At 39.6% G+C, this 23,283-nt stretch overlaps 1 protein-coding gene across 5 annotated transcripts in view; it reads left to right on the forward strand.

Annotated features, from left to right (window-relative positions):
- The first annotated feature begins 7,948 nt into the window (after positions 1 to 7,948).
- Positions 7,949 to 23,283, forward strand: part of ZFP2 (ZFP2 zinc finger protein) — a 30,641-nt gene continuing 15,306 nt past the window's right edge. Inside the window, exons 1-3 of one of the 5 annotated variants that reach the window (XM_058547750.1) lie at positions 7,949 to 8,014; positions 10,526 to 10,622; positions 16,457 to 16,574. The gene's annotated coding sequence lies outside the window, so the exon portion shown is untranslated. Of the gene's footprint in view, positions 8,015 to 8,091; positions 8,188 to 10,525; positions 10,623 to 16,456; positions 16,575 to 16,795; positions 16,897 to 23,283 lie in introns of those variants that run through there. The other 4 variants (XM_058547743.1, XM_058547762.1, XM_058547755.1 and 1 more) reach the window with 4 other exon arrangements.

Below are 23,283 nucleotides of genomic sequence, written 5' to 3' on the forward strand. Positions count from 1 at the left end.
TTAAAAGGAAAAAAAGAATCTTTCCCTATTTCAAAGATACTCTCCTATTTTATCTTCTAGAACTGCACTGTCCAATATGGTAGCCACTAGCTGAACGTGCCTATTTAAATTAATTAAAATCACTAATGTGTGATTTTTAACTTTTAACTTAAGTTAAAAGTTAAGTTTCTCAGTTGCACTAGCCATATTTAAAGTGCTCAATAGCCACATATGGCTAGTGACTGCTATACTGGACAGTACAGGTATACGATATGTCCATCATTACAGAAAGTTCTATTGAACATTGCTGATCTAGAATCTGTATTGTTCTACCATTCACATTTAGATCTATAATCCATATGCTATTAAGTTCGTGAATAAAATAAGGTAGGGATCAAGTTTTATTTTTCATGAATATATATATAAACAACCAGCCCTGGTGGTCTAGTGGTTCAGTGGTGTTCTCACCGCAAAGGCCCAGGTTTGTTATGTTACCTGGTCAGGGAACATCACCTGTCTGTCAGTTGTCACATTGCAGCACCTGCGTGTTGCTGTGATGCTGAAAGCTATGCCGCTGGTATTTCAAATACCAGCAGGGTCACCCATGGTGAACAGGTTTCAGTGGAGCTTCCAGACTAAGACAGACTAGGAAGAAGGACCTGGCCACCCACTTCCGAAAATATTGGCCATGACAACCCTATGAATAGCAGCACAACATTGTTTGGTATAGTACTAGAAGATGAGAAGATGGCACAAAAAGACCAGGCAGGGTTCCACTCTCTTGTACACAGGGTCGCTAGGAGTCACGATGTACTCATCGGCACTAACAACAAATATATATCCACCAAAAGACAAGTACAAGAATATTCATAGCAGCATTCTCCTTAATATCCAAAAACCGGAAACAACCCAAATGTTCAATAGTAGAATGGATAAATAAATTATGATGTATTCACATAACGGAGTAATGTGCTGCTACGCCCAACAGTATGAGTGAATCTCAAGCTATAATGTTGAATGAAAGAAGCCAGACACAAGAGAATATATAGTGTAGTACTCTAGTTATTTAAAGTTTTAAAAGTACAAAAATAATCTATGGTGTTAGAAGTCAAGATAGTGGTTTCCTTTGGGGGGAAGGGATGGGGTATTTGTTGGGAGGGGCATGAGGGGGACTTCTGGAGTGTGGATAACATTCTATTTCACTGGATGGTGGTTATAGAGTTGTGTTCATTTGTGATGACCCATTAAGCATTAAACTATTAAAGGATAGGGGTTTTTTTAAGAGGTAAAATCTTTACTGTCATATAGATATAAAATGAATAGATTTTATTTAATTAATTGGTGAGGGAACAAGTAAGAAGTTACTACTGGTTCAAAAGACATGAAATGAATTTACAAACAGATGCAGAACTGGTGTTTTTGTGGGAGGTGGCTGGAGGGAAATCAGTTGTCCCTCCACTGGACAATTTATTTGCTTATCTATAGATAAGAATAATTTGGGGGCTGGCCCGGTGGTGTACTGGTTAAGTTCGCACGCTCTGCTTTGGTGGCCTGGGGTTCGCAGGTTCGAGTTGAATCCTGGGCGCAGATCTATGCACTGCTTGTCAAGCCATGTGTGGCCATGTCCCACATACAAAAATAGAGGGAAGGAAGTGACGTCAGCATCATGGCGGAGTGAGCTTTCCCGTGAACTCTTCCCCCGACAAGATACAACAAAAGGAACAGTCACAGACCAACAATGGAATCCCAGACAGTGAAAAGCTAGAGCAGAGGGATCCACACTGCCGCACATCTGAGAGCGGAACGTGCTGGGCCCCCGGAGGAAGTGGGGAGAGGTAAGGAGAACTCTCCCTCCCCATCAGATCAGCAATCCCGGTCCGCGCGGCTCCCAGAGAGGGGGGAGGGGCGGCCCTCGGCGGGGAAACCGTGGCTCTTCGGACTCTCTCAGCCAGTGGGAAACTCCAGCACAGAGGACTCAGAGGAGCCACAGGGCTACCATCAACATCTGAGCACCCCAGAGAGCAGATAAAGAGGGGCAAACGAGAAGCCTCCCACGTCAGGGACCCAGAGGGCAAAAGAGAGAGCTCCCCCCTCCCCGCAAACCGGACTCTGCAGCTCAACCGACCAGACCAGACCTAGCGATCCGCGGCAGACCAGACCAAGTGATCCGCGGCAGACCTGATCAAACGACTGGACCCGTGGATCGCAGCAGGGAAAAAAAAAAAAAAAAACTGCGGATCGCAGCAGAAAAACCGGGGCAGAGCTCAGGGGGCTTAGACTACACAGCCCTTTACCACCAGACAGTGGGGGCAGGTGGAAATTGCAACCAGAGATTTCCAGGATGAGGAAAAACAAAACCAACACAGGAACCACAATGCAAAAATATATGAAATCACCAGACCAGAAACAAAATGACAAGCACCCAGAAATCAACCCCGAAGACACAGAAATCCATAAACTAAATGACAGAGATTCCAAAATAGCTATCATAAAAACACTCAACGAAATATGAGACAACACAGACAAACAATTCAATGAGATTAGGAGTTTCTTCACAAAAGAGATCGAAATCATAAAGAAAAACCAATCAGTGCTGATGGAGATGAAGAACACAATGGAGGAGATAAAGGAGAATCTGGAATCTCTAAAGAACAGAGCTGACAATATGGAGGAAAGAATTAGCACCTTAGAGGATAGGAATACAGATATACTCCAGATGGAAGAGGAGAGAGAACTAAGACTAAAAAGAAATGAAGAAAGACTCCGAGAAATATCTGACTCTATTAGAAAATGTAACATAAGAATTATAGGTATTCCTGAGGGAGAGGAGAGGGAAAGAGGAACAGAGAGCCTATTCAAGGAAATAATAGCTGAGAATTTCCCAAATCTGGGGAAGGAGCAGGAAATACCAGTAAGCGAAGCCAACAGGACACCTATATATATTAACAGACAAAGGCCTTCACCACGACACCTAGTGGTAAGGCTAGCCAGGGTCAACGACAAAGAAACCATATTAAGGGCAGCTAGACAAAAACAAAAAATAATGTACAAAGGAACTCCCATCAGGCTCTCAGCGGATTTCTCAACAGAAACTTTACAGGCTAGAAGAGACTGGAATGATATATTCAAAATACTGAAAGACAAAAACTTTCAGCCAAGAATACTCTATCCAGCAAAAATATCCTTCAAATATGATGGAGAAATAGTAACTCTCCCAGATAAACAAAAATAGAGGAAAATGGGCACAGGTGTTAGCTCAGGGTTAAGCTTCCTCAGCAAAAAGAGGAAGATTGACAACAGATGTTAGCTCAGAGCCAATCTTCCTCACAAAAGAACAAAACAAACAAAAGAATAATTTGCATTGTTATCAGTAGTCTACTGATATTTTAAACTTACAGAGTTTTAAAATAGCTCAAAGAGAATGAAAGATTCAAACCCTGTAGAATCAGATAACCTGGAAGGGCATGCTCTAGACATCTGATAGTTTTCCATTGCAGATACCCAATAATCTTTTTGGTCCATTTCACAGTCTTTCACATTACTTAAGATTTTTCAGTAAGTACGTTATACTTCAATAAAAAAATTTATTAAAATATAAAATAAGTACAGAAAAATAGAGCTCTATAACCCATATGTCAGCTTTCTCAGATATTTCCCAAGACTTCTCTAAATTCCTGAGAATTCCTCACTGGCCAACTTTATTTAAAGCTTCAACCTCCTGCCATGTGGCTGGCCTCGGTCTTATTTCCCTCTTCCCATTCCCTTCTCCAGAATCTATCTAGATTTCTACCAAGGTGGAGGAGGGGAAATTTCCCATGTTTATTGGGAAAAGAGGTCTAAAGATGTGTCTCAAAGAGATTTTACTTTGTCTTCTTTTACCCTTTTTATTCTAACCCTACCCCCCACCTTCAGTCCCAATTCCAGAAGTATCTGGTATTATCACTTCTGTACTTTTTGAGGTTTCTGAGACATAAAGTCAGATTGGCACTCAGCTTATCTTACAGCTCTCTGGGAATTCGGCATTTTTCAGGTTTGCCAAGAAAATAACTTTCCAGGTACAAAATGTTGCTGATGTGTCCTTACCTGTTTTTTCCTGATTTTGTGAGTTAACAACTTTTCAAATAACCCCTTAAATTTGGTCTCACTGGGTATAGGAAGGGAACAAAATTTGATGTGTTGTTATGTTAAAGAAAAAAATATTATCCTAACTGTTAAAGAAAAAATTGTTCATGACAATTTGTTAAAGAACAGTAAGGCAGAATTTATTCAAGGGGGGGCCATCGTGATAGATATAGGCTCCACTGCAATGGGGTCTTCAGTGGGGAAGAGAGATTAGGCTCAACTGAGTACAGCATGGACAAGCGCAAATTTATAGCCAAAGAGCAAGTTGGGGGTCAGAGGATAGAAAGTTACTAAGAGGAAACATCAGGGGTGAGGGGGCTTCTGGCTAAACTGACCTAACAGGATTCTTGCTGAAAGTAGGCCAGGGTGATCAGACATCATCTGGGGGATGGTATGTGGATGAGGAACCCAATCAGATATCAAGGGCAATCAGACATGGAAGATGGGGGATTCTGGCTAAACTGGCTTAGCAGGATTCTTGCTAAAATTAGACAATGCAGAAATGAACATGGGAAGCCAAAAGTCAAGGCTTTGTTGAAAAAGAGCTCAGAGGGGCCTGATTAGAGTTTGGTCAAGGAGAGAATCTGTCAGTATGACCAGCCCAACCTCTAAATATTCCCTTTACCCAAATTTTATAAAAAGTCTCTAGTCTTTAAAAACGTCTAATTGGAGGCCAGCCCAGTGGCATAGTGGTTGGGTTCATGCGGTCCACTTCGGTGGCCCAGGGTTCACAAGTTCAGATCCTGGACACGGACCTACACACTGCTTATCAAGCCATGCTGTGGCAGCATCCCACATACAAAGTAGATGTAGATTGGCACAGATGTTAGCACAGGGAGCAATCTTCCTCAAGCAAAAAAACAAAGAGAGAGAAAGATTGGCAACAGATGTTAGCTCAGGGACAATCTTCCTGACCAAAAAAAAAAAGTCTAACTGCAGTATTGTCAAGGAATGTGGTCCTTATGATACCAATTCCTTGGAAAGTGTTGAGACTACAGCCTAGCATGAGGTCATTTTTTAATAAATGTGATTAAAGATGTGTTTTCATTAATTTTGGAATGCAGTATTCTATATGTCTGTTTATTAAATCAGACTTTTAAATTTTGTTCTTCAATATTCCATATCTTTAGTGATTCTGGAGGCAGCAGCTTTTCTATCAATTACTAAGAAAGACAGGTTATTAATAACTCCATAGCAGTGGATCTCTCAATTCTCTTTGTAGTTCTGTCAACTTTTGCTTTATATATTTTGAAGCTACATTATTAAATAATGTAAAGCTAAATTATTATTTTTGTGCGTGTGAGAGAGATTGGTCCTGAGCTAACATCTACTGCCAATCTTCCTCTTTTTGTTTGAGGAAGATCGGCCCTAAGCTAACATCTGTGCCAATCTGCCTCTTTTTTTGTACGTGGGTCACCACTGCAGCATGGCCTGATGAGTGATGTAGGTTGGCACCCAGGATCTGAACCCACAAACCCAGGCCACCAATGTGGAGTGCACCGAACTTAATCACTACACCATCGGGCTGGCCCCAAAGCTAAATTATTAAAAGTTTATGAATATTTTCTTTTTCTGGTGAATTAACACTTTTGTCAGTATGTAATTACCTTCTCTACCTCTGGTAATATTTTTTGCCTTAATGTATATTATGTTTCATCTAAATGTAGCTACATTAACTTTCTGTGGTTAATATCTGCCAGCTATATCTTTTTCCAACTTTCTACTTTCAAGGTTTCTGTATCCTTATGTTTCAGCATATAGCTAGATTTTTAAAAATCCAGTCTGACAGTATTTTTCTTTTAAGCAAAGTTCAGTCCATGTGCATATCTAGTGATTATTGATAGACTGGAATTTATTGCTACCATCTTGTTATGAACTTTTTATTTGTCCAAATTTTTCTGTTTCTGGGTTGCTGGAGGTTTGTTTGTCCTTCTCTCTCTCCCCATCCCAAATTCTCTGCTTACTTGTTTGGAAATTGCACACTCTATATTGTGAGTTTTATCAAGGGCCATTTCTCTACCCAAACAACTATGATGTATATATTCATGTAGTTTCTAATTTTAGAATGCCCTTGTTGTCCTGGAGAAACTGTTTCAAGGAATTTGTCTTAGTGTAGTGATAATCAGATTGTTACTTAGCTTGTTTGGTGCTATTTGGGTTACCTTAACTTGATTAAATGAATTGTGAAGATTTTCATATTTTTCAATATTTTGAAGTAGTTCAGACAGCTGCCAAAGAGAAACAGGGTTGGTCTCTAGTTAAAGGCAGTAAAGACAGATTTTATTCACTACTATTGCAGTAGGAGAGAGAGGCTTCAGTAAAAGTGAACTCAACTCTCCACACAGCAAAGACAGCTGGGGATTTATAGTCAACAAGCAGACTAAGGGGGGGTCAGTGGATGGAAAATTACCAAGAGGAGACAGCAAGATTAGGGGGATTCTTGCTAAAGGTAGGCCAAAGACTTTTGCATCAAGAGTAGTGGATTATCCCAAATTGTTAAGTAAATTAATAAAAATATTTTGGCAAATTAAAAAAAAAAATAGTGGATGGGGAGTTTGATCAGATATCAAGGGTGGTGGATTCTACCTAAACTGACTTAGGATTCTTGCTAAAACTGGCTCCATGGGCCAATGATAGGGTCCAAGTACTTAGCCTTGTAGAAAACAGGGCTCAGAGGAACCTGTCTCAAGTTTGGTCAAAGAGTGAGTCTTTGTCACAGCAATAGAAAGAGGAAACTAGCAGTTATTTTTAGAAAACCAAATACTACTACAATCTAAGCTACCATATTGTTCTGCCCTAAATGTCATGTACTTCTCCAAGTTCCACAGTGGCACATCCAGCTGAAAGTAACTGAACTCTGGCCACTTATTTAATTGGAGATTTTGTCCACATTCTATACAGTGATAATTTTGAAGCACTTAGAGCAGTGCCTGACACTGACCCTAGAAGAGGGGGTACAGGAACCCCCATTCATGGAGCACTCACTACATATCTGGTTATGTTACTACTGTAGGGGAGGAAGACAAATCCTCTACCCTCTATGTCCTTCTGGCTGGGCTATGAATTAAACTGACATGAGACAGAAGAATAAGAGGAGAAAATCAAATAAAGCTTTATAACAGTATACATGGGAGACACTCAGGAAAACTGAGCAACTTGCCAAAATGGCGGAGGCTGTTACTCTAAATACTACCTTCACCTAAAGACAAAGGGGGATATTGGGGGTGGGGGGAGTCAGCTATGGGAGATTATCAGAAAAAGGACAGTAAACAAGAGTAACGGTTATTATGCAGCTTTAAGTCCTCGCCTTCCGTATTGATAAAAATTGCTAGAGATGAGGTCATCCCCCCTTCTTCCTGCTACAGAGAGGAAGATACCTTTACAACTGGAGATTTCTCTTACAAAGGGTAACTTCTACTTTTACTTGGTTTTCAGAGCTTTTCCTATGTCTGCAGTTTTTAAAAGTAACCAGCCCAAAATAACCCTTATGCCAGAGACACATTTTGAGATGGCCAATTCTGATCCCCCACACTACCTGATCTACTCGTTCTTCTCACAACTTTGCGAAGGGCTCCTCTGGGCTTCTGTCATTTCAGAGGAGGAAAGTGAGGCTTAGCCAAGGCTGTGTGCCCCTCCTCTCCTCTCGCAAAGGGCATAGCAAACCAACCAGGGGCTGTTTAAGAGTAGCCGCAGTAAGGTCGCGGCACAGTCCGCTTCGCGCTTGGCAAACTGCAAGTCCCGGATGCCAGACAGCCATCCTGGGAGCCATCGCCTCGGGGCCTGCGCCTGCGCATTCCAACGCCGGCGCCTCGCCCCCCAAAGATTTGTGGGAAATGTAGTCCGGCGCCCCGGGTGGAGGGGCCGGGCGGGGCCGCGTCGGTCTGCTGGACGGTCCCTCTCCCGTAGGGAGAAGGTGAGTACGGGGCCTGCGGCGTGATGTGGAGGAGCGGGCGGGCGCAGAGCCGAGGTCCGGGGAGAAGGAGCCCAGGATCGCCAGGCGAGGCCCTGAGGGGCGGAGCCGGCGGCAGATAGGCCGGGGGCCGCGTGTTTTTCGCCCCTGCGCAGCGCCGGGCCGCCGAGCTCCAGGTGCGCTTCTCTTCCGCGGGAGCCCGGCTCGGTGGGAACACCGAGAGCTGAGGGGCGGCCGACGCGGTCCTTCCGCCACTTGACGGGGAGCGGCGAGGGTGAGGGACCTGGCGGGGGCGGCCCGGGGCTGAGCAGCGGAAGGATGCCGGAGTCGCTGGGACCTCGGGTTCCTCCCCCGCGGGCTTTCCCCGGACCCGCCTCGGAAGTCTCGGGGGTGCTGGACCCGGGTTGGGGGGGGGGGTCTCCCGGCCCCAGCACCTGCCCTTGTGTACCCCGCAGCTGGGCGACCTGTTCTCCGTGGTTTCCGCTTCCTAGGGGCGCTGGCCTGGGCTCCTCTTGACCCGTCTCCGCGTAAGAGCGCGGAGGCCGACCCTGTGCAGATTTCTACTCCCGGGAATCCTTTTCTTTCAAGCAATTTTTCTTTCTCTTAAAAACATAAAGGTTCGCAATAGAGCAACTAGAAAATTCAGGTTAGCAAGAAGGAAAAAAATCATTTGAAAATTGTCAAAATCTGCACTCTGCGTTTTGTATAAATATGGAAACACTGGTTTTAAACAAAAATATGGATATTAGAATCCTTTTCTCCATTTACCTTGTAAAATGAGTTATGAAATACATTTGGTAGGGTGTTTAAAGTGCGCAAATCTTAAGCTCCATAATTTTTTATAAACATTTTGATCTATGTAACTACCACCCAAACAAGATAGAAAATAAACTTAAAAAAATTAATATGTTGAAAACACCTGCTTATGTCAATTTTTAAAAACAGCTAAGTTAAGGGGCCAGCCTGGTGACATAGTGGTTAAGTTCTTGTTCTCCGCTGTGGTGGCCCAGGGTTCGGATCCTGGGCAGGGACCTACGTACTGCTCATCAGGCCTTGCTGTGGCCGCCTCGCAATAGAGGAAGATGGGCACATATGTTAGCTCAGGGCCAATCTTCCTCAGCAAAAAGAGGATTGACAACAGATGTTAGCTCATGGCCAATCTCCCTCACCCCCCCCCCAAAAAAAAACCCAGCTAAGCCATCATTTTAATGAATGTGAGGAAAAGTATGGCTGTGCCATATTTAATCATCTCTTTAGGACCTCATGTTCTTTTTTAGGTTTTGTTTTTTCAGTATTATAAATGATATGGGCCATTTGGCCACATATGTCTTTACATTCTTGTTTCATTCTTGTCTCTTCAAGTGAAATTTCTGGATCAAGGGTACTGTAAGACTTTTGTTACCCCTTGCTTTATACTCTCCCGAAAAATAGTAGTTCTTAAATACTTGCAATGTCAGTGTGCCTGATTGACCCACACAACTTCTGGGTGTTGTTATTCTCTATCTTCCTGAGAGGTGCAAATGATAGGGTTAAATTTGCATTTTGAACACTCATGAATATTTTTATGCAATTTGTGTTTTGTTTTAAAATTTTGTATCTGATGCATAAATATATATTTCCTTACTATGCAGAAATGTTACATTTTTATATGGTCAGACAAGAAGATCTTCCTTTCATGTTTGGGTCTCTGACATCATTGTTAGAGAGGCCTTCTGTTCCACAGGATCACAAAAATGTTCATCTGTATTTTCTTCTAGTATTTTAGTTTTATTTCATGTGCAAATTTTAATTCTCTTGCAAATGTAAGCCCTTGTTCCAAGTTATTGACTAATTCATCCTTTCTTCACTGATGTGAAATGTCACTTTTTTCATATCCTGAATTCTTCTATGTAAATTTTTTTCTGAACCCTTTGTGTTGGTAGGATTTTAATTTGCTCCAATGACCCTTTTCCTTGTTAGGCTATAACATCCTTGAGGGCAGAGTTTCTCTGTTTTGTTTACACCTGTATTCACCCCTCTCCTATGACTGCCTCCTACACAGTAGGTGGTCAACAATATATCTGGTGAATGAGTGATTGTGCCTATTCAGTAACATTCTGTTCTGATTATTGTAGCTTTCTAATATCTGGTGAACAAGTTCTTGCTCATCACTATTCCCTTTCAAAAATTTCCTGGCTGTTGGTATACAACACAATTAACTTTTAAAAAAATCATTTTTTCTATAATTAACTTTAAAATATTATTATTTAGGTATAACTTGGTTGGGAGTGTGTTAAGTTTATAAATTGATGTCAAAGAAGTGACAACTTAGAATATTGTGACATCCTATTCAGGAATATAGTACGTCTCTCTCTGTTCATCTTTCTTAATATATCTAAATAAGCTTAATAAAATAAACAATAAAAATTGCAGTTTTCTTTATGTAGGTGCTGTACACTTTTTATTTGGTTTATTTGTAGGTATTTTTTGTTGTTGCAAGAGTCTCATTTCTCATGGCTTCTTTCCTTCCCTCAGCACTGCCTCCTCTGAATTCTGCCCATCGCGTAGGAAGGACGCCACAGGAAGGAAGGAGAAGGCAATGGCTGCTAGACCTCTGCCACTGGGAGCTCAGGTGAGCTCATTTTTCTCTCAAACCTCTCCCTTACTCCTATACTGTATGTGGGCTTCACTGCAGAGGACAACGCTATTGAGATCTCAGAATGCTGGATGTTTTCCACAAAGCCCCTACTCCATGTCCCTCAGCTCTTTTCTCAGTTGCCACTGTCATTCAGCTGGATATCTGGCCTGCTGAGCGCTTGGTGCTGTTCAAGGGTCAGAAAAGGAACAAAAATCATATGAGAGATGGTCCTGGTGCTTATAGGGCTTATGGACTCTCAGGGAACTTAAAAGAGGTCACATGTGTACAGGATACAGTCATCATGATTGCACATGAATATGATAATAAGAACAAGTATGGTTAGGTACCCAGATTGTCAGTGTTCCAAGACCTGGAGAGGGGAAGATCAGTGTGGCAACCAGAAGTAGCATTGGGTAGGGATAACTGGAGAGGATTTGCTATAATGGAGTCAGAGTGTCCCAACTTTAAATCCTGACTCTACCATTTCATAGCTGCATTGTCTTGGGCAAGTGACTTGACTTCCATGAAGCATTATTTCCTCATCGTGGTTGTTACCGGACTGAAGAGTCCAATCGCCCAGGTTCTTGGTCAGCGTTAAGAGAGGAATTCAGAAACCAACACAACGGCAACAGCAAGCAAGCAAAGATTTATTAGAGGAAAGATCAGATACACTCCAAGTGAGGAGCAGGCAGTGCCAGAGAACGCATCTGCTCTGAGTCTTGAGTTAGTTTTATTTTTATTTGGGCAGTTTAGAAGAGAATTAGCATTATCTGGTTATCCGCTAATAATGGTCTTTCCTCCACCCACACATCGGGAGGGGGAGTTCTTGACCTTTTAGGGGAATCTCTGGAACTGTCATGGCAGTCATCCCCCTCAGAAGGGGGGCTAATGCATATGGAATTCGTATGTAAATTTAAAAAAGGCCAATGTCCTCTAGAGGTGTAGAGCAGAAGGCTTTGTTTTGTGCACTGTTTACTTTTATTTTTATCCTCGTGGTTGAAGGTCTCAGACTCCGGTGGCGAGGCCAGGGCAGGTCTCAGTTCCCCTTTATCTGCATGTTGTAGGATGCCAGCTAGACGCTTCACTGATGCAGCAAGGTTTCCAACTATTATCCCCTGCTCATGTCTACCTAGCTATCTATCTCAGTGATGATAGAAATAACAGCATTAACTGAGTGCTTGCCCCATACTTGACACTGGTGAGAATTGCACTTGGCATATTTCACTTATCATACCTACTTCATGGTATGTAAACAGTGCCTAGCATGGTTTCGGAATGTTGAAGGTACTTGGTAAGTGGTAGGCATTCTTAGCATTATTCCAGCCAAGAGCCTGGTGAGTTTTAGAGGTGGACAAATGTAGCAGTGACAGGTAGTGAGAGGAAATCAGATACAAAGTTTGGGGTCAAGTGCTGGAGGAGTTTGTGTGTTTGGTGGGGTGGTAGGCATTGGGGTGGAGAGGAGTCCAAGGAACTTTGATAAGGGAGCTGGCATGATCTTTCCTAGGGAGAAGCAGTGTCCATCTAGAGGACATCTAGCTAGAGGAGATCATGGAGAGAAAACAGCGAGTGAGGAGCCTGGGATTTTTTGCCCTGAGAGAGCACCTGAAAATGGAATCTGCTAGTTTTTACTGGAAGCTGGAGTTGTTGCTTCTCTGGAAAAGGAAATAAGACATCAGGGAGACCTGGCCCAGGAGACCCTAAATTTGTGTTTTTCTTTTTAAGGTTAGGCTTACTTAACCTTGTCTGCAATACCAAAGGACTGGTGGTGTTTTCTCTATTCATAAGGTCATGTATTAGGGTCTCTTAAACATGTCACTTATTTATTTATCCAAGGAGCTAGTTTAAAGAAGCCTTCATGAAGACAGGTAGTAACTGTTGTGGTTTCTGTTTGTACTACTCTCTCTCCTCAGTATTATCAAGCTCAGTTATAAAAGGCAACAGAACTCACAAAAATAGTTATTAGAAAGGGAGTTTTTTTTAATGTATGTTAATATGTGTTGTTCTTTTCATTTATTTTACTCCTGTGTATTATTCCATGATGAAAAAAATCATATTTTTATTTACCTATTCTACTACAGAGGGACAGTTAGGATGTTTTCTTTCTTTTATCATTATAAACAGTGTTGCAGGAACAGCTTTGCCAACGTCTCCTTATATGCCTGTGAGAGTGCTTCTCTAGAGCAGTGGTTCTCAAAGTGTGGTCCCTTGGGAACCTGCGAGCTGTCAGAGATGCAAATTCTTCAGTCCCACCCCAGACCTACTAACTCAGAAACTCTGGAGTGGGGCCCAGCAATCTGGTTTTTTTAAAAAAAAATTGAAATATAATTGACATATACATATTAGTTTCAAGTGTACACATAATGATTCAGTATTCGTATGTATTGCAAAATGATCACCACAGTAAGTCTAGTTAACATCCATCACCACACATAGTTAAAATTTTTTTTTTCTTGTGATAAGAACTTTAAATTAAGAAAGAGAGGGAGTTTCTGGAAGAAGGGAAGGTTTACAGGGGGAGCATTCAGAGGATTTTCATTTGTGAAGGTTGTGATTTGGTCGTTGTTAGCCTTGATTTTATTTTATTTAGTTAAAATAATGTTAACTAAGTTTTTAAATCAGGTTTTTTTCACCTATAACTTACATGAAATAACCCATTATAAGCATATAATTCATTAAGTTTTCACAAATTTATGCACCAACATAATCACCACCCCAATCAAGCTGTAGAACATGTTCATCACCCCAGAAAGCATCATTACCCCTTTCCAGTCCACATCCCCCATCCAGGCAACCGCTGGTTTGATTTCTATCATTATAGATTAGTCTTGCCCTTTCTAGAGCTTCATATAAATGAAATCAAGCAGTATGTATTCTTTTATGCCTAGCTTCTTTGGTTCAACCTAATATTTTTCAGGTCTGTTCATGATACTGTGTATAGGAGTAGTTTGTTCCTTTTATGGCTAAGTAGTATTCCATTGAATATACCACATTTTGTTATCCATTCACTTGTGATAGACATCTTGGTTGTTTCTTGGTTTTGGCTGTTATGAATAAAGCTACAAACATTCATATATAAGTTTTTGTGTGTACATATGCTTTCATTTCACTTCAGTAAATACCTAGGAGTGGAATTGCTGGTCAAGTGTACATTTGACGTTATATGAAACAGCGAAGTGGTTTTCCAGTTATGTACCACTTTACATCCCCACCAGGAGTGTTTGAGAATTCCAGTGGCTCTATCTCCTCTTCCATGCTTGGTGTATAGTTTCCTAGGCTGCTGTAACAAAGTGCCACAAACTGGGTGGCTTAAAACAACAGAAATTTATTGTCTCACAGTTTTGGAGGCTAGAAGTCTAAAATTAAGGTATTTGCAGGGCTATGCTTCCTCTGAAACCTGGAAGGGGGGAATCCTTCCTTAACGCCTTCCTAGCTTCTTGTGGTGTGCCAGCAATCTTCGGCATTCCTTGGCTTATAGCTGCATAACTGCCATCTCTGCCTTCATTGTCACATGGTGATCTTCCTGTCTGTGTCTTCAAATGGCCGTCTTCTTATAAGGACACCAGTCATATTGGATTGGGGCCCACCTTACTGTAGTATGACCTCATCTCAACTAATTACATCTGCAACGACCCCATTTCCAAATAAGGTCAAATTCTGAGGTACTGGGGGTTAAGACTTCAACATATCTTTTTTGGGGGGACACAGTTCAATCCATAACACTTGGTATATACGTCTTTTTAATTTTAGCTATTCCTGTGGGTGGGAAATTGTATTTCATTGTGGTTTTTAAAAAAACATTTTTATTATGAAATAATTTCAACTTAAAAAAATTGTTGAAAAAATAATACAAAGAATTCCTGTATAGCCTTCACCTGGGTTAACATTTTGCCATACTTGCTTTCATTCTTTCTCCCCCCATACATATATGTGTGTGTGTGTGTGTGTTTATCTACGTGTGTATGTATATATATCTATGTGTGTATATATGCATATACACACACACAATTTTTTCTGAACTACTTAAGTTATAGACAAGGTGCGCCATTAACTCTAAGTACTTCAGTATATATTCCCAAAAACAAGGCCCTAATCTTACATAACCAAAATACAGGTATCAAAATAGAGAAACTTACATTGATAGAATACTATTAGCTAATCTACAAACCTTACTTATATTTTGCCAGCTGTCCCACGAATGTCCTTTATCTGGTCCAGGATCTAATCCAGATCATACCTGGCATTTAGCTGTCATATGTCTTTGTCTCCCTTAATATGGAATAGTTCCTCAGTCTTTGTCTTTGATGACCTTGACACTTTTAAAGAGTACAAGCCAATTATTTTATAGAATGTTCCTTAGTTTGGGTTTGTATGATATTTGCTCATGATTTGATTCAGATTCCGATTATTTAATTAAAATTTGAATGGCTAATATATTCACATGATTCAAAATTTAAAAAATATAAATGAGCATATACTTAAAAAATAAAGTCAACTTCTTACCCTTGTCTCCCAGCCACCCAGTTCTCGCTCTCTATAGAAAAGCCATGATGTAGTTTCCTATGTAGCTTTCCAGAGGTGACTGCGAAAGCACATCAGCGTATACATTTCCCCCAATTTTTTATCCAATTGGTAACAGATAATATTTACTAAGAATTTTGCACCTTGTGTTTTATTTTTATGTTTTTTCATCCTACAGTATATCTTTGAGACCTCTCCGTATCAGTACAGGAAGGACTTCTTTCTCCCGTTCTGTGGGGCACCAGAGTGTGTCAGCAGTCTCTATCGATGGACGTTAGCCTCGATTCTGAGATCTGCTGGCTACACACACTTCTTCACTTTAGCTGCTGCTTCTCTGAATTCCCGATCACTTGGAGCTGGACAGAGATCATGGGAGATGAGCGACAAAATGTTGAGAAAGAAAATACAGTTGTCAGATGCTAAAGCTCAGTGACTGACTTGGGACCTGTCAGTGCAGCACTCGAGCTGTTTCTCTTTTTCATCTGTCCTCGTATTTTCATCTTTCCTCTATTGGCCAGTGATGTGATTATGAACTGCCCAAGTATGACTTTTATTTACTTTTAAACGTTATCTTCTTTTTCTGAATATAAATATTAGGCATATAGTTATAAAAAAATTTTTTTAAGGCTAGAAGATATAATTCCGTGTCTCAACCCCTCAAAAAATAACTGTGGATGTGCATTCTTCTAGCCTTTCTAAATACCTATTTATGTCCTTTGGCCATTTTCATACTGGGTTGTTTATATATAAAAGAAGCCTTTTATGTAATGTGGATAGTAATCTTTTGCCATAAGTTGCCAATATTCTGTCATTTTTCTTTTAATTTTGTTTATAACATCTTTTGCTACAAATAAGTTTTGAAGTTTTATGGAGTTAAATTTCCTTTTCCATTCTTTGGCATTGGAATCATGCTTTGAAAGGTTTTCTGTACCCCAAGATTATATAAATATTTTTCTATGTTTTCTATTAGTTTTATCATTTTCAATTTACATCCTTTAGCTATCTGGAATTTATTGTACCTGATGTGAAGTTGGGATGTAACTTCATGTAACATGATGTGGTGAGCATTTCATCATCCATCCATTCGTTAAGCAGATACTTAGCCACCTGCCTACCGTGTGCTAAGCAGTGTTCTGGATCCTGGGAAGATGGCAGTAAATGAGACAGGCAAGGTCCCTGTCTCCTAGATCTTCGTTTCTATAAACGCAGGACAGACAATAAAAAGGAGCTATTACTGCGGATAGTGTTAAGTGCTGTCATGGCCGTGAGGCAGGGTGGTGTGGTCAAGTGTGACTGGAGGTTTGTTTGAGCCCAGCAGGATCACTTCGGCAGAGCAGGAGTGGCACCTCTGAGGAGACAGCATTCAAACTGATGGAATCTTGAATAATCGACTTAGTCTCCATAGATTTGAAATGCTACCTTTAAAAGGTACTAAATTTCCATATATATGTACATGAGTTTATTCTTCTAGATTCTATTTATTGCTCTATTTTTCTTGTACTACTACACTTTTATTTGTTGTTTTGGAATTTATTTGTTATTTCATAAAGCAAATCCCCCCTAGTTTTTCTTTTCAGAATTTTGGTTACTATTCTTATACATTTATCCTTCTAGTCGAATTTTATTAACTACTATCCAGTTCCAACAGTTACAGTAAAAAAGAAAAAATATGCAATTCTGATTTGAATGGCATTAAATCTTTATATCAATTTGAGGAAGACTACCACCCTTACAATGTTTATTCTTCCTAGTAAGTAAAAAATCATTCATTTTACTCAAATCTTGTTTATGACTCTTGTTAACTTTTTAGAGACTGAACATGAGGATCTTGCATTTTCCTATTAAGTGCATTCTGAGGTGTTTCACTTTTTGTTCCTACTATGATTGAGCTATAACCCTGATTGTGATTTTGTGAGGAAAAAAATTGTTACTGCAAATTGTATTACTAAGACATTTTGCTGCTGTGGTGCCTAAAATTTCATCACTATCATATCTTCTTGATACATGGTGCTTTCATCATTTAAAATGTCCCTATTTATTCCATTTGATCCTCGACTTTTCCAGAGAATAACAATATCAAAAAGCCTAGGTTTTTAGGGATTTTTATTTTAATTATTTTATTGAGGTCATAATGGTTTATAACATTATAAAATTTCAGGTGTACATTATTATTTATCAGTTTCTATATAGACTGCATTCTGTTCACCATCAATAGTCTAATTTTTATCCATCACCATATATATGTGCCCCTTTTACCCCTTTCACACACAAACACCCAAACCCCTTCCCCTCTGGTAACCACTAATCTGTTCTCTCTATCCATGTGTTCATTTATCTTCCACATATGAGTGAAACATTGCGGTGTTTGTCTTTCTCTGACTTATTTGGCTTAACATAATACCCTCAAGGTCCATCCATGCGGGGGAAATGGGATGATTTTGTCTGTTTTTATGGCTGAGTAGTATCCCTTGTATATATATACCACATCTTCTTTATTCGTTCATCAGTTGATGGGCACTTGGGTTGCTTCCACATCTTGACTGTTGTGAATAATGCTACAATGAACACAGGAGTGTGTTGATTTCAAGTTGTATGGATAAATACCCAGTAGTAAGATAGCTGGATCATATGGTTTTCCTATTTTTAATTTTTTGGAAAATCTCCCTGCTATTTTCCATGGTGGTTGCACCAGTTTGCATTCCCACCAGCAGAGCATGAGGGTTCCCTTTTCTCCACATCCTCTCCAATATTTGTTATTTTTCGTCTTGGTAATTATAACCATTCTGACAGGTATAAGGTGATATCTCATTGTAGTTTTGATTTGCATTTTCCTAATTATTAGTGATGTTGAACATCTTTTCATGTGCCTGTTGGCCATCTCTATATCTTCTTTGGAAAAATATCTGTTCATATCCTCTGCCCATTTTTTGATCAGGTTATTTGTTTTTTTGTTGTTGAGTTGTGTGAGTTCTTTATATATTTTGGAAATTAACCCCTTGTTGGATATATGATTTGCAAATATTTTCTCCCAGTTGCTGGGTTGTCCTTTCGTTTTGTTCATGGTTTCCTTTCCCTTGCAGAAGCTCTTTAGTCCGATGTAGTCCCATTTGTTTATTTTTTCTTTTGTTTCCCATGCCTGAGTAGACATGGTGTTCGAAAAAATGCTATTAGGACTGATATCAAAGAGTGTACTGCCTATATTTTCTTCTAGGAATTTTATGGTTTCAGGTCTTACATTCAAGTCTTTAATCCATTTTGAGTTAATTTTTGTGTATGGTATAAGATAATGGTCTACTTTCATTCGTTTGCATGTGGCTGTCTAGTTTTCCCAGCACCATTTATTGAAGAGATTTTCCTTTCTCCGTTATATGTTCTTGGCTTCTTTGTCAAAGATTAGCTGTCCACAGATGTGTGGTTTTATTTCTGGGCTTTCAATTCTGTTCCATTGATCTGTGTTTCTGTTTTTGTACCAGCAGCATGCTATTTTGATTACTATAGCTTTGTAGTATATTTTGAAGTCAGGGATTTTGATGCCTCCAACTTTGTTCTTTTTTCTCAGGATTGCTTTAGCTCTTCAGGGTCTTTTGCTGTCCTTATGCATTTTAGGATTCTTTGTTCTATTTCCTTGAAGAATGTCATTGAGATTCTGATTGGGATTGCACTGAACCTGTAGATTGCTTTAGATTACAGACATTTTAACTATGTTTATTCTTCCAGTCCACTAGCATGGACTATCTTTCCATTTCTTTATGTCATCTTTGATTTCTTTCAATAATGTCTTACAGTTTTCAGTGTATAGGTCTTTTACCTCCTTGGTTAAATTTGTTCCTAGATATTTTAGTCTTTTTATTGCCATTGTAAATGGGATTGTATTCTTGAGTTCTCTTTCTGTTAGTTTGTTATTAGAATACAGAAATGCAACTGATTTTTATATGTTGATTTTGTACCCTGCAACTTTGCTGTACTTGTTAATTATCTCTAATACTTTTCTAGTGGATTCTTTAGAGTTTTGTATATATAGGATCATGTTGTCTGCAAGTAGCAAGAGTTTTACTTTTTCCTTTCCAATTTGGATACCTTTTTTTCGTTGTTGCAGGGAAAGATTTGCCCCGAGCCAATATCTCTTGCCAATCTTCCTTTTCTTTTTCCTTCCCTCCCCAAAGCCCCAGTACGTGGTTGTATATGCTAGTTGGAAGTCATTCTGGTTCTTTTATGTGAGCCGCTGCCACAACATGGCAACTGACAGACAGGTGGTTCAGGAAGCGAACCTGGGCCACTGAAGCAGTAAGCGCCAAACTTTAACCACTAGGCCATCAGTGCTGACTCTGGATACCTTTTATTTCTTTTTCTTGCCTAATTGGCTCTGGCCAAAACCTCCAGTACCGTATTGAATAAGAGTGGTGAGAGTTGGCACCTTTGTCTTGTTCCTGTTCTCAGAGGGATGGCTTTCAGTTTTTCCCCACTGAGTATGATGTTGGCTGTGGGTTTGTCATATATGGCCTTTATTATGTTGAGGTACTTTCCTTCTATACCCATTTTATTGAGAGTTTTTATCATAAATGGATGTTGGATCTTGTCAGATGCTTTCTCTGTGACTACTGGGATGATCATGTGATTTTTATTTCTCATTTTGTTAATGTGGTGTATCACACTGATTGATTTGTGGATGTTGAACCATCCCTGTGTCCCTGGTGTAAATCCCACTTGATCATAGTGTATGATCCTTTTAATGTATTGCTGTATTTGGTTTACCAATATTTTGCTTAGGATTTTTGCATCTATATTCATCAGCAATATTGGCCTGTAATTTTCCTTCTTTGTGTTGTCTTCGTCTGCCTTTGGGATCAGAATGATGTTGGCCTCATAGAATGAGTTAGGAAGCATTCCATCTTCTTCAATTTTTTAGACTAGTTTGAGAAGGATAGGTATTAAATCTTCTTTGAATGTTTGGTAGAATTCTCCAGAGAAGCCATCTGATCCTGGACTTTTGTTTTTTGGGAGGTTTTTTGATTACTGTTTCAATCTCTTTACTTGTGATTGGTCTATTCAGATTCTGTTTCTTCTCGATTCAGTTTTGGGAGGTTGTATGAGTCTAAGAATTTATCCATTTCTTCTAGGTTATCCAATTTCTTGGCATATAGTTTTTCATAGTGTTCTCTTATAATCCTTTGTATTTGTATGGTATCTGTTGTAATTTCTCCTCTTTCATTTCTAATTTTATTTATTTGAGCCTTCTCTCTTTTTTTCTTAGTGAGTCTGGCTAAGGGTTTGTCAATTTTGTTTATCTTCTCAAAGAACCAGCTCTTAGTGTCATTGATCCTTTCTACTGTTTTTTTGGTCTCTGTTTCATTTATTTCTGCTCTAATTTTATCATTTCCCTCCTTCATGTGACTTTAGGCTTTGTTTTTTCTTCTTTTTCTAATTCTGTTAGGTGTAGTTTAAGGTTGCTTATTTGGAATTTTTCTTGTTTGTTGAGGTGGGCATGTATTCCTATGAATTTCCCTCATAGAACCACTTTTGCTGCATCCCATAAGAGTTGGTATGATGTATTTTCATTTTCATTTGTCTCCAGGTATTTTTTTATTTCTCCTTTGATTTCTTCATTATCCATTGGTTGTTCAGTAGCATGTTGTTTAGTCTCCACATATTTGTGACTTTCCAAGCTTTTTTCTTGTAGTTGATTTCTAATTTCATAGCATTGTGGTTGGAAATGATGCTTGATATGATTTCAATCTTCTTAAATTTATTGAGGCTTGCCTTGTTTCCCAACATATAGTCTGTCTTTGAGAATGTTCCGTGTGCACTTAAGAATATGTATTCTGCTGTTTTTGGATGGAATGTTCTCTGTATATCTATTAACTCCATCTGCTCAAGTGTTTCATTTAAATCCACTATTTCATTGTTGACTTTCTGTCTGTATGATCTATCCATTGATGTAAGTGATGTTGAGGTCCTCTACTATTGTTGTGTTGCTCTTAATTTCTCCCTTTAGGTCTGTTAATAGTTGCTTTATATACTTTGGTGCGCTTGTTTTAGGTGCATATATATTCATAAGTGTTATTTCCTGTTGGTGGAGTGTCCCTTTTATCATTATATACTGCCCCTGTTTGTCTCTCATTGCCTTTTTTATCTTGAAGTCTGTTTTTTTGGTATAAGTATGGCAACACCTGCTTTCTTTCGTTTGTCATTTGCTTGGAGTATCGTCTTCCATCCCTTCACTCTGAGCCTGTGTTTGTCTTTAGAGCTGAGATGTGTTTCCTAGAGGCAGCACATTGTTTGGTCTTGTTTTTTAATCCATCCAGCCACTGTGTGTCTTTTGATAAGAGAATTCAATCCCTTTACATTTAGAGTGATTATTGATATATGAGGGCTTAATACTGCCGTTTTATCTCTTGTTTTCCAGCTGTTCTATATTTCCCTTGTTTCTCTTCCCTTGTATTTCTGATTGCCATTTCAGTTTGGTAGTTTTCTGGGATGGTTTTTTCAGTTTTCTTTTTATTTATGATTTGTGTCTCTGCTCTGATTTTTTGTTTAGTGGTTACCATGAGGTTTGTATAAAAGATCTTGTAGTTGAGATAGCCCATTTTCTGATAGCCTCTTATCTCCATTAGCCTAAGCTTGTTCCATCCCTTTCCTCTTCTTCTCTAACTTATTGCTGTCACAAATTATGCGGTTTTGTGTTGTGAGTTTGTCATTAAAATGAAGTGTTTATAGTTATTTTTGATGCTTTCCTTCACTCTATCTTTTATGTTATAATTGTTTGCTAACCTGTTCTGATAGAGAGCTGCAATTTTCTGATTTTTTCCTATTTATCTCCGTGCTCAAGGCTTTGTAAACCTTTGCCTTTTTTTTTCAGGTATGAGGTTATTCTTGATCATTTCTTGTAAGGGAGGTCTAGTGGCGACAAACTGCCTCAGCTTCTGTTTATCTGGGAAAGCTTTAATTTGTCCGTCGTATCTGAAGGATAGTTTCACTGCATAGAGTATTCTTGGCTGAAAGTTTTTGTCTTTCAGTATTTTGAATATATCATTCCAATCTCTCCTAGCCTGTAAGGTTTCTGCTGAGAAATCCACTGAAAGCCTGATAGGGGTTCCTTTGTAGATTATTCTCTTCTGCCTTGCTGCCCTTAATATTTTTTCTTTGTCATTGATTTTTGCCAGTTTTACTGTTATATGCCTTGGAGAAGGTCCTTTTGCATTGATGTCATTAGGAGTTCTATTGGCTTCATATACTACTAAGTCTAGTTCCTTCCCCAGGTTTTGGTAGTTCTCAGCTATTATTTCTCTGAACAAGCTCTCTGCTCCTTTCTCCCTCACTTCTCCCTCTGGAATACCTATAATCCTTATGTTGCACTTCCTAATTGAGTCAGATATTTATCGAAGAATTTCTTCATTTTTTTTTACATCTTAGTTTTCTCTCCTTCTCCACCTGAAGCATTTCTATATTTCTGTCCTCTAAATTACTAATTCTGTCCTCCATAGTGTCAGCTCTGTTTTTTAAGGTTTCTAGATTGTCTTTTATCTCATTCATTGTGTTCTTCATGTCTAGAATGTCTGTTTTTTTGCTTTTTTATTTTTAGAGTTTCAATCTCTTTGGTGAAGAATTCCTTCTGCTCATTAATTTTATTCCTGAGTTCACTGAACTGTCTTTCTGAGTTTTCTTGTAACTCGTTGAGCTTCTTTATGACAACTATTTTGAATTCTCTGTCATTTAGACTGTAAATTTTTGTAAGTTTGGGATTGGTTTCTGGAAATTTCTATACATTCAGGATTGGTTTCTGGAGACTTGTCATTTTCCTTCTGCTCTGGGGCATTAATGTAGTTCTTCATATGTTTGATGAAGTGATCCTTTGCCGGCAAGAGCTGTGTTTTCCCTTCCACATCTGCTGGAAGTTGTGCTGATAGGGCTTGTCTGCGTTTGCCTGTTGGCCGCAGCTGCTTGGCAGGTCACATGCACGTGCAGGTGCTCTGGTGCGGAACCACTGCCTTGGCTGGAGATCGGCTGAGCTGGTGCGCTAGGTGGGAGGGAAAGGGGGCTTTCTTTCATGCAGGTGGGCCTGCTCTGCACTCATGGGAGGTTCGCCTGGGCTGCTGTGCTTGGTGGGGGCACCCACGTGGTGGCTGAGCCCTGCCACTCG

This window comes from Diceros bicornis, chromosome 1, assembly GCF_020826845.1.
Source record: "Diceros bicornis minor isolate mBicDic1 chromosome 1, mDicBic1.mat.cur, whole genome shotgun sequence".
Classification (NCBI taxonomy): domain Eukaryota; kingdom Metazoa; phylum Chordata; class Mammalia; order Perissodactyla; family Rhinocerotidae; genus Diceros; species Diceros bicornis.